This window comes from Malus sylvestris, chromosome 5, assembly GCF_916048215.2.
Source record: "Malus sylvestris chromosome 5, drMalSylv7.2, whole genome shotgun sequence".
NCBI lineage: Eukaryota > Viridiplantae > Streptophyta > Magnoliopsida > Rosales > Rosaceae > Malus > Malus sylvestris.
In genome coordinates, this window is record NC_062264.1 from 23,158,212 (window position 1) to 23,166,798 (window position 8,587).

Genomic DNA, 8,587 nt, shown 5'->3' on the forward strand with positions numbered 1-8,587 from the left:
CTCATGCTCTTTGTTCGCACGAGCCTAAACTGCATGAACCAAAGCTCCTGGCCCGCAAGAGCATAAATTGTGTACGGCAAAATCATCATCAAAATTACTGTTAAATTCATCACTCATTTGAACTACGTTATGGCTTGATCTCTTATTTGGAAGGGTACGTAGGCGGCTCGAACATTCAATTTCGAGTTCAGTCATATCAAAATAAAAAAATATATATATAAAAGTTTTATTAAAGAAAGTCAATTTTATTACAAAAGAATAAATAAATAAATACATATGTTATTATGTATTTACAAAAAAAAAAAAAAAAAAAAAAAAAACAAATGCATTGAGAGAAATAAAGTCCGTTTTTATTTATTTTTTCTGGAAATTTTACATAAATTTGCATTATACATACTTAAAAAAAAAAATCAAATCAAATTTACAAGAGGGGATCTTCAAGGACGATCAGGTGCCGCTTCACCACTCGGCAGAGCTCCAGAAATGAGAGGCGCCGGAGGTTGACTGTTTGAAGCCACACCACTCGGCGGAACTCCAGGAAGAAGAGGAGCCAAAGGTTGATCATTTGGAGCTTCATTACGCGGTACAGCCCCAGAAAACGAAGGCAAATGCTGCTGGAACAAACCCACAAACCTCTGATGATCAAGTAAAATCTGACCATCAAATTCCTGCATCTGGTTAATCTTCATCTTCATGTTTATCGCATAGCTATGTGCGAGCTTATGCAACTGTTTATTCTCCTGCTTGAGCCCTCTAATCTCCTGTTTGAGACTCATCACTTCAGCCGCCAATGATTCAACTTGACGGGTTCGAGCAAATAAGCGTTGGGCCATATTAGACACAGAACCTGCACACTGCACACTGAGAGCCAGAGAATCCTTAACAGCCAACTCATCAGACCATTTGGAAAATAGTCTGTTATCTCTAGGAGTGACAAGGTTTCGGGCCACCACCGCAGCGGTCATATCATTCTTCACCACCGAATCTCCAACGGTAAGAGGACCAGTAGGGGATATGAAGGATGGGCGCCATATGTTATCTGGAGAAGACGGGACTACCTCTTCACCAAGGTTCAAATCAAAACGACGGTCGGAGGGTCCAGACATTTTCAAAGGTGTTGAAGAAAGAAGAGGTCGGACAAATCAAGATCTTAGAAGTGCAAGAAGGGAGTTTCTACAAGCGAAAATTCAAGTGTGCTTTGAAACGAACTGCGTGCCTCTATAAAGATCAACACTCGACGGGATTTCAAAGATCGAAGAGGCGAGCTCAGAATTCGAAGAGGCCAATTCAAAAATCAAAGAGGCAAGCTCAGAAATCGGAGAAGCATCTTGTTTTTCCAGACGCGTTAGCACCCGTCACGCGCAAACTCAGCTTTGCGGAAATCACGGGCAATTTGTTAAAGCGCCAATCCCAGATATCGAAGAGGCGCCAGTCTTTTTCAGCCTTGTCAGCACCCGTCACGCGCAAACTCAGCTTTGCGGAAATCACGGGCAATTTGTCGAAGCGCCGATCCCAGATATCGAAGAGGCGCCAGTCTTTTTCAGCCTCGTCAACACATGTCACATGCACACTCAGCTTGACGAAAATTACGGACAATTTGTCAAAGATTTCTGATAAAGAAGAAAGCACGTGAAGCCATACTGATCAATCACGCATTGGTTGCCGACACGAGTAAAAGAATAGTACCTCTACAGGTACTAAAGAATTTCCTATAACTGTCCACCTTCACCCTCCATAGCAAGGCAGACATACATAACCTTTCTTCATCTCCGAGAACCTTTCTTCATCTCCGAGAATGCCTTCCCAACGAAGCTTCTCGAGTCACTCAGTGTTTCTTATTCCTTGGGGTACCTCTGCAAACAAATGACACCAAAGCAAAAGTATCTCATATCACCAGGGTAGAAAGCAAGATTATCTCATATCATGCGTTCTCCCTGTCCTTTCCTTTGTCCTTGTTCTTACCTACAAAGACAAGGATAAAGAAAACAATATGCCGGAACCTCCACTCAAACTCGGATGCCACATTTGCCTGCAGAATAGATAAGGCAAGTGAAAATGATACCTTGCAGCATGTGGAGACAACGTGCAGAAGAAACAAGCAGAGAAGAATGCAGTTTTCACAGTCAGCTCAGCAGAAGGAGTCCGAGCTGAGGAACTCAAGAAGCTGCCACATCTGCCTGAAGAAACAAGCAGAGAAGAATGCAGCCTGCACAGTCAGCTCAGCAGAAGGAGTCTGAGCTGAAGAACTCGAGAAGATGCTACATTCTACCAGAAGAATAGATAAGACAAGGGAAAATGATACATTGAAGCATGTGGAGACAAGCACAACAAAGCACGTGTCGATTCATCCGCTACTTCTTCAAAATCAAAAGTATCTCATATCATCAGGTTTGCAATCACTCTGGGTGGAGGACTCGTTTTGACCCTCAAATTCTTGGGTCGACTTGCTAGGCGTTGTGGGTTGCATGTGCCGTTTCACCACCCTTGAATCAAGTCCTTAAAGATCAAGTCACCAACTGGAAGAAGAGCCCATCAATCTTGAAGATCATACCGTTGACCAAACTGCTCAGGTGTGAATTAGAAAGATTGAACAAAGCAACAAGTCGTCACCTTCACCTCGTGCCTACTTGCCATGTGTTCGAGTCAATCTTCAAGAATCAAGCATCAACGGCCCTTGAAGAAGTTTCCGGCCAAATTCAAGATCAAGCCTCGACGGCCCTTGAGGAAATCACAAGTCCGATTCAAGATCAAGCGTCCACCATATTTGAATCAAATCCAGTTCAAGAATAAGCTGTGGAAAATCAACAATTGGAGGAATCCAAAAAATCCTCCAACCCAGTTCAAGATCAAAGCTGTGGAAAGTCAACAAAGCGCAAAAACAAATACGTGCCGATTCATCCACTACCAAAGCCAAAGATCATCTACCACATAAAGCTCATTGTGGTCCAATTTCAACCTTCAAGATCAAGCCTCGACGGCCCTTGAAGAAATTTCAAACAAAGTCCAAGAACAAGCCTCAACGGCCCTTGAAGAAATCTCCAGCCCAATTCAAGATCAAGCCTCGATGGCCCTTGGATTGACAACTACATTAAGGGACTTCAAAACGCATCTCCTACATGTAACAAGCACATGTATACAACGCGCCTTGAAGTGGGGGCATTTGTAGACATTGAAATTTCGGTGGCATAAATGTTAGCCATTGCATTAAGATTACATTTGTAAACATTGAAATTTTGGTGAAATAAATGTTAACCATTGTATTAAAATTACAACCTTCATTCACTTCACCTACATCATACACTAAGTTCACCTACAACATCCACCAAGTTTCACCTACAAACATCCACCAAGTTTCACCTACAACATCCACCAAAATTCACCTACAACATCCACCAAAACAAATGGATGGTGGTGATTCGTTCCCAAAGCCTATAAATAGGCTCCTCCATCAAAGAATCAAGGAACCAATTCACAAATACATTTCTCTACTCCCAAATTAGAAGAGAATCCCCCAAATCTTTGAAGATTTGAAACTCTAAAGCTCTCAAGGTTCCCGAAGAATCAAGAAAGCTCTCTTCGTTCTTCGTTCTTCGTTCTTCGTTCATCGTTCTTCCAAGATCAAGCCCCGACGGCCCTTGGATCAACCTTCCACCAATTCAAGATCAAGCCCCGACGGCCCTTGAAGAAAGCACCATCGTTCATCATCCGTTCATCCTCAAGATCAAGCCCCAACGACTCATTGAAGATCCGCTCAAATCCACCTTCAAAGATCAAGCCCACCTCCCCTTGAAGAAACTTCCAACAGTTCATCCAAGATCAAGCCTCGACGGCCATTGGATCAACGAAACATCCACAAATCAACATTAATTCAAGATCAAGCCCCGACGGCCCTTGAAGAAAGCACCATCGTTCCAACCGTTCATCCAAGATCAAGCCCCGACGGCCATTGGATCAACAACATCAACAAATCCACACATCCAACCGTTCTTCAAGATCAAGCCCAAAAGCCCTTGAAGATCTGTTCATCACCGTTATTCAAGATCAAACCTTAACGGCCCTTGAAGAAACACTCATCCTCAAGATCAAGCCCCAACGGCTCCTTGAAGATCCGCTCAAATCCACCTTCAAAGATCAAGCCAACGGCCCCTTGAAGAAACTTCCAACAGTTCATCCAAGATCAAGCCTCGACGGCCCTTGGATCAACGAAACATCCACAAATCAACACCTTACGAAGATCGAATAAGAGGATCAAGTTGAAAGAGATCGTAACCCAACAAATCATCAAACACAAATATTATTTTATGCACGTTGTTCTTGTCTCTTTCGTTTCAGGAATTTTCCATGTTCACAGTCATAACAAGGTATTTTCTTATCTCAACGCAAGTATGTGATGGATTTGCTAACTAAAATTGGGATATTAGTGTGCAAACTTGTTGACACTCCAATTGAGATGAATCACAAAATGTGTGAGCAAGAAGGTCATACATGAACTAATAAGGAAAAATACTAGTTCCTTGTTGGAAGGTTAATATGATTAGCACACATGAGGCCAAATATTTCATATGTTGTGAGTATTGGTAGTCAGTTTATGCATGCACCTAATATTGACCATAAGAATGTTGTGGATCGTATATTAAGATATTTGAAGTCTGCACTGGGTAAAGGAGCTTATGTTTGCAAAGCATGGACATCTAAACATCCCTAAGTATGCTGATTTAACTGGATCCATCATTGACAAACGCACTACTTTAGGTTATTTCACATTCATTGGGGCAAATTATTACTTGGCGAAGTAGGAAAAAAAATGTTGTTGCAAGATCAAGTGTTGAAGTTGAGTATCGAGGTATATCACATAGAATTTGTGAGTTGTTATGAATTCGTAATATAATGTCTTGTCAAATTTGGGTTTTAGACTTGGAAAAGTTATGGAATTGCTCACAATCTGGTTCAACATGATCAAACTAAACATGTTGAAGTGGATAAACATTTTACCAAATAAAAACTGGAAAAAAAATGATTGATTTGTTTTCCTTTCGTAAAGTATCAATTGGCAGATATTCTCACTAAAGTTGTATCAAAGCAAGTGTTTCATAGCTCACTTGGCAAGTTGAGCATTAGTGACATCTATGTACCAACTTGAGGGGAAATGTTAGAGTGACTAGACCTAGTGTCCTGTTCTCCACACTTTTTATGGTATGTAGACTCAAAGGAAGACTCCTATAGTATAGGGAAGAATCTTCATGTAGTTAATTACTTGACTTATATAGCGCACTGGTATCTTCTTATAATCCTCCTCATGAAGAAAAGAAATGCAATCATAAAATTCTCACATATTCTAACAACTCCTACAATAGTTAAAGCCCTTTTATTTTTCTTAAACTGTGGCACTCTGGTTCAGATATTCCAAGTTGAACCAATTAGTTTTTTGTTTAATGATATTTTTCTTCCCATAGTAAATAAAGGTTTCAAAAGAAATACTTCGAATTCAATATTTCACAATTTGTTTTTAGATGTGATGTATCATGAATCGTTATCCCTTTGCTTTTAATCGTGTCCCTCTTTGTTTCATCTAACATGTGTGTTTTTCATTTTCCAATGGATTTACATCATTCATTAATGGAAAATTTCTGATGTAGTGAGTAATAGCTATGGTTGTTCGTTGTTCAAGAATTCTTATTTAGGTAGTTCATACCATCCGTACATAATGTTTTGATCTAAGATTCAATTCTTCTATGTTTCAGCAGTAGTTAGTATATTGTTCCATGGAGCTAAGGTCTAATGGAAGAAACAAGTGTTTCCATGACTCTACCAGCTGGAATTGAGATCTCATTCAAAGCGTTCAACAATACCATCGCCATCGACTGACTCCAATGATACCATTTCAAGAGAAATATATCAAATATCTGAAGTTTCTTTTTGTGTATTATATGGATGGTTTGATCCGCAAGCACCATGATTGGGAATTGTTTGATCATCTTTCTCCGAGGAAAAGGTGAAACATAATCAACTTAAATTTGAGATAGCTATTCGAAATCTTAGTGACAGACTTGATTTGTTATATCATGTTTGCTTTTTGTGAAAAAATATCAATTGAAGCAGAGGATTTCTTCAAACAACAAGGAGCTGGGTTAGCTATTCAATCAAATGAAATTGAGCATGTTTCCCATCTCTTCTTGAGAAACAAGTGGGCTATGCAAAATTGTGCTCATTTTCAGATGCGGCAATTCCGCCAAGATCTCTTCTTTAGTTGGGGGAAAAATCTACATGAATCAGATTTTTTGAGGAACATATCGTGAGAGAATTGGTTAGACAATGTGTGGTTGTTAAACAAGGATCAGTTTTTCTAGCAAGGTACGAAATGCATTGTCAAATATTCAATATGATTCCACAAGATCTAGTTTCGTTCAAGTAACGGGTTTTAGCCAATTGAAAGGATCCTCTGATCGATCCATAGATCATTTCGATTCCATTAGTAATGAGGATTCAAAATATCACACATTGATCAATCAAATAGAGATTCAACAACAAAAAGAAAGATCGATTCTTTGGGATCCTTCTTTTCTTCAAACGGAAAGAACAGAGATAGAATCAGAACAATTCCCTAAATGTCTTTCTGGATATTCCTCAATGTCCTAGTTATTCATGGAACGTGAGAAGTAGAAGAATAAACACCTGCTTCCAGAAGAAATCGAAAATTTTCTTAGGAATCCTACAAGATCCATTCGTTCTTTTTCTTAGAACTTCATCTGGGTTGAAATCCTACTGAGAGGTCCACTACAGATCAAAAACTGTTGAAGAAAGAAAAATATGTTTCTTTTGTCCCATCCAAGCAATCGAAAAATAAAGAAATAGTTAATATATTCAAGATAGTTACGTATTTACAACATATTGTCTGAATTCATCCTATTTCATCAAATTAGGATGTGATATGGTTCCGAAGAATGAATTGGATGTTGACAATTCCAATAAGATTTCATTCTTGAACAAAAATCCATTTTTTGATTTATTTCATTTATTCCATGACTGGAACAGGGGGTACACATTACACCATGATTTTGAATTAGAAAAGAGATTTCAAAAAGGAATTTTCCTTTTCTATTAGACTGGATAAAAACAAAAAAATTGAATGAGGTATTTAACTCCAAGGATGAATCGAAAAAGAAATCCTTATTGGTTCTACCTCCTATTTTTTATGAAGAGAATGAATCTTTTTATTGAAGGATTAGAAAAAAATGGGTCCGGACCTCTTGCGGGAATGATTTGGAAGATCCAAAATAAAAAATAGTGATATTTACAACAACAACATAATAGAGGCAACCAATCAATATAAATTAATCTGAAATATAATTCAAATCCAATATAGCACCTATGGGTATATAAGAAATGTAATGAATCAATTCTTTTTAGATTCTAATGGAAGTGTGTTACATAATGTGGTAGTTTCATGCACAAGAATTTCGGTTGTACACCATTATGATTATGGCCTCTTGAGCTATTTATTTGGGTAGGTTTTTAAAGTTCGAAAATTTGAAAAAACCAAAGTCAGATTCCTTTCCATGTCAAAAACCAAAAAATAAAAGAATAAATTACATTTTATCACATCAATTTTAAGTCACATAAAAAACTCATACCTCATCTTTTGAACATTGCAACTTCATACATGAACTTACGAATTGGTTGGAGTGTTAGACCTCCATAATCTGAACATTGCAACTTCATACATGAACTTATGAATTGGTTGGAGTGTCAGACCTCCGTCTTTTGGTATATCAATTTATCTGTTAATTGCTGATGTGGTCGGCACGAACCGCTTGTTCACACGATTGGATTTCGAAGTTAATTATAATTTTTTTTTTTTGCAACCTTCCCCATAATCCAGTACTGCAACCCAGTTCACACTCCTATACCTTTGTGTATGGCAGCCTTCGTCCTCTATGCTTTGAAAAAAAATTCTCAAGACACCTATCTCGATGTCTTTCACTAAATTTGATCACCGTCCTCATCAATCCATTGCCTCATTGTTCAAATCCAGTTCTCGATCGTCGACTTCGACTCTAATCGCCGCAATTGGGTGACATTAGCGATGCATCGGTGAGGAGGTGAAATTTCTATGAGGTTGAGCCTTTGAGGTATTTGAGGTTAGAGAGGTTAGGGAGGGTGGCGGGAGGGTGCCAGTGAGGAAGTTCTGGGCGATGTCGAGGTGCTCGAGAATTTGACACGTGAAAAGGGAGGAAGAGAGGATGAAGTTGTTGTGGAGGGAAAGGTGGGTGACGTTTGGGAGGCGGCATAGGAAGGTTAGGAAAAAGCCGGTGAGGTTGTCTTTGGGAGGAAGAGGGAGCGGACGACGAGGGAGGCAAAGCTCGACAATTAGACGAAACTCAGTGTCCTCTGGCTCATCGAGTGCAACTTAGTCGGTGCGATTCCCGGTTTGTTAGGTCGACTCAGAATCCTTAAGGATTGGACCGCTCCATCAACAGCTTAATTAGCCGGATTTCTCCGTGTCATTCCTCAGACTTGGTTTTCTTGGACACGAATCCGGATGGAAGAGCTGTCATGAATTTCAAATAGGAATCATAGACAATATGAA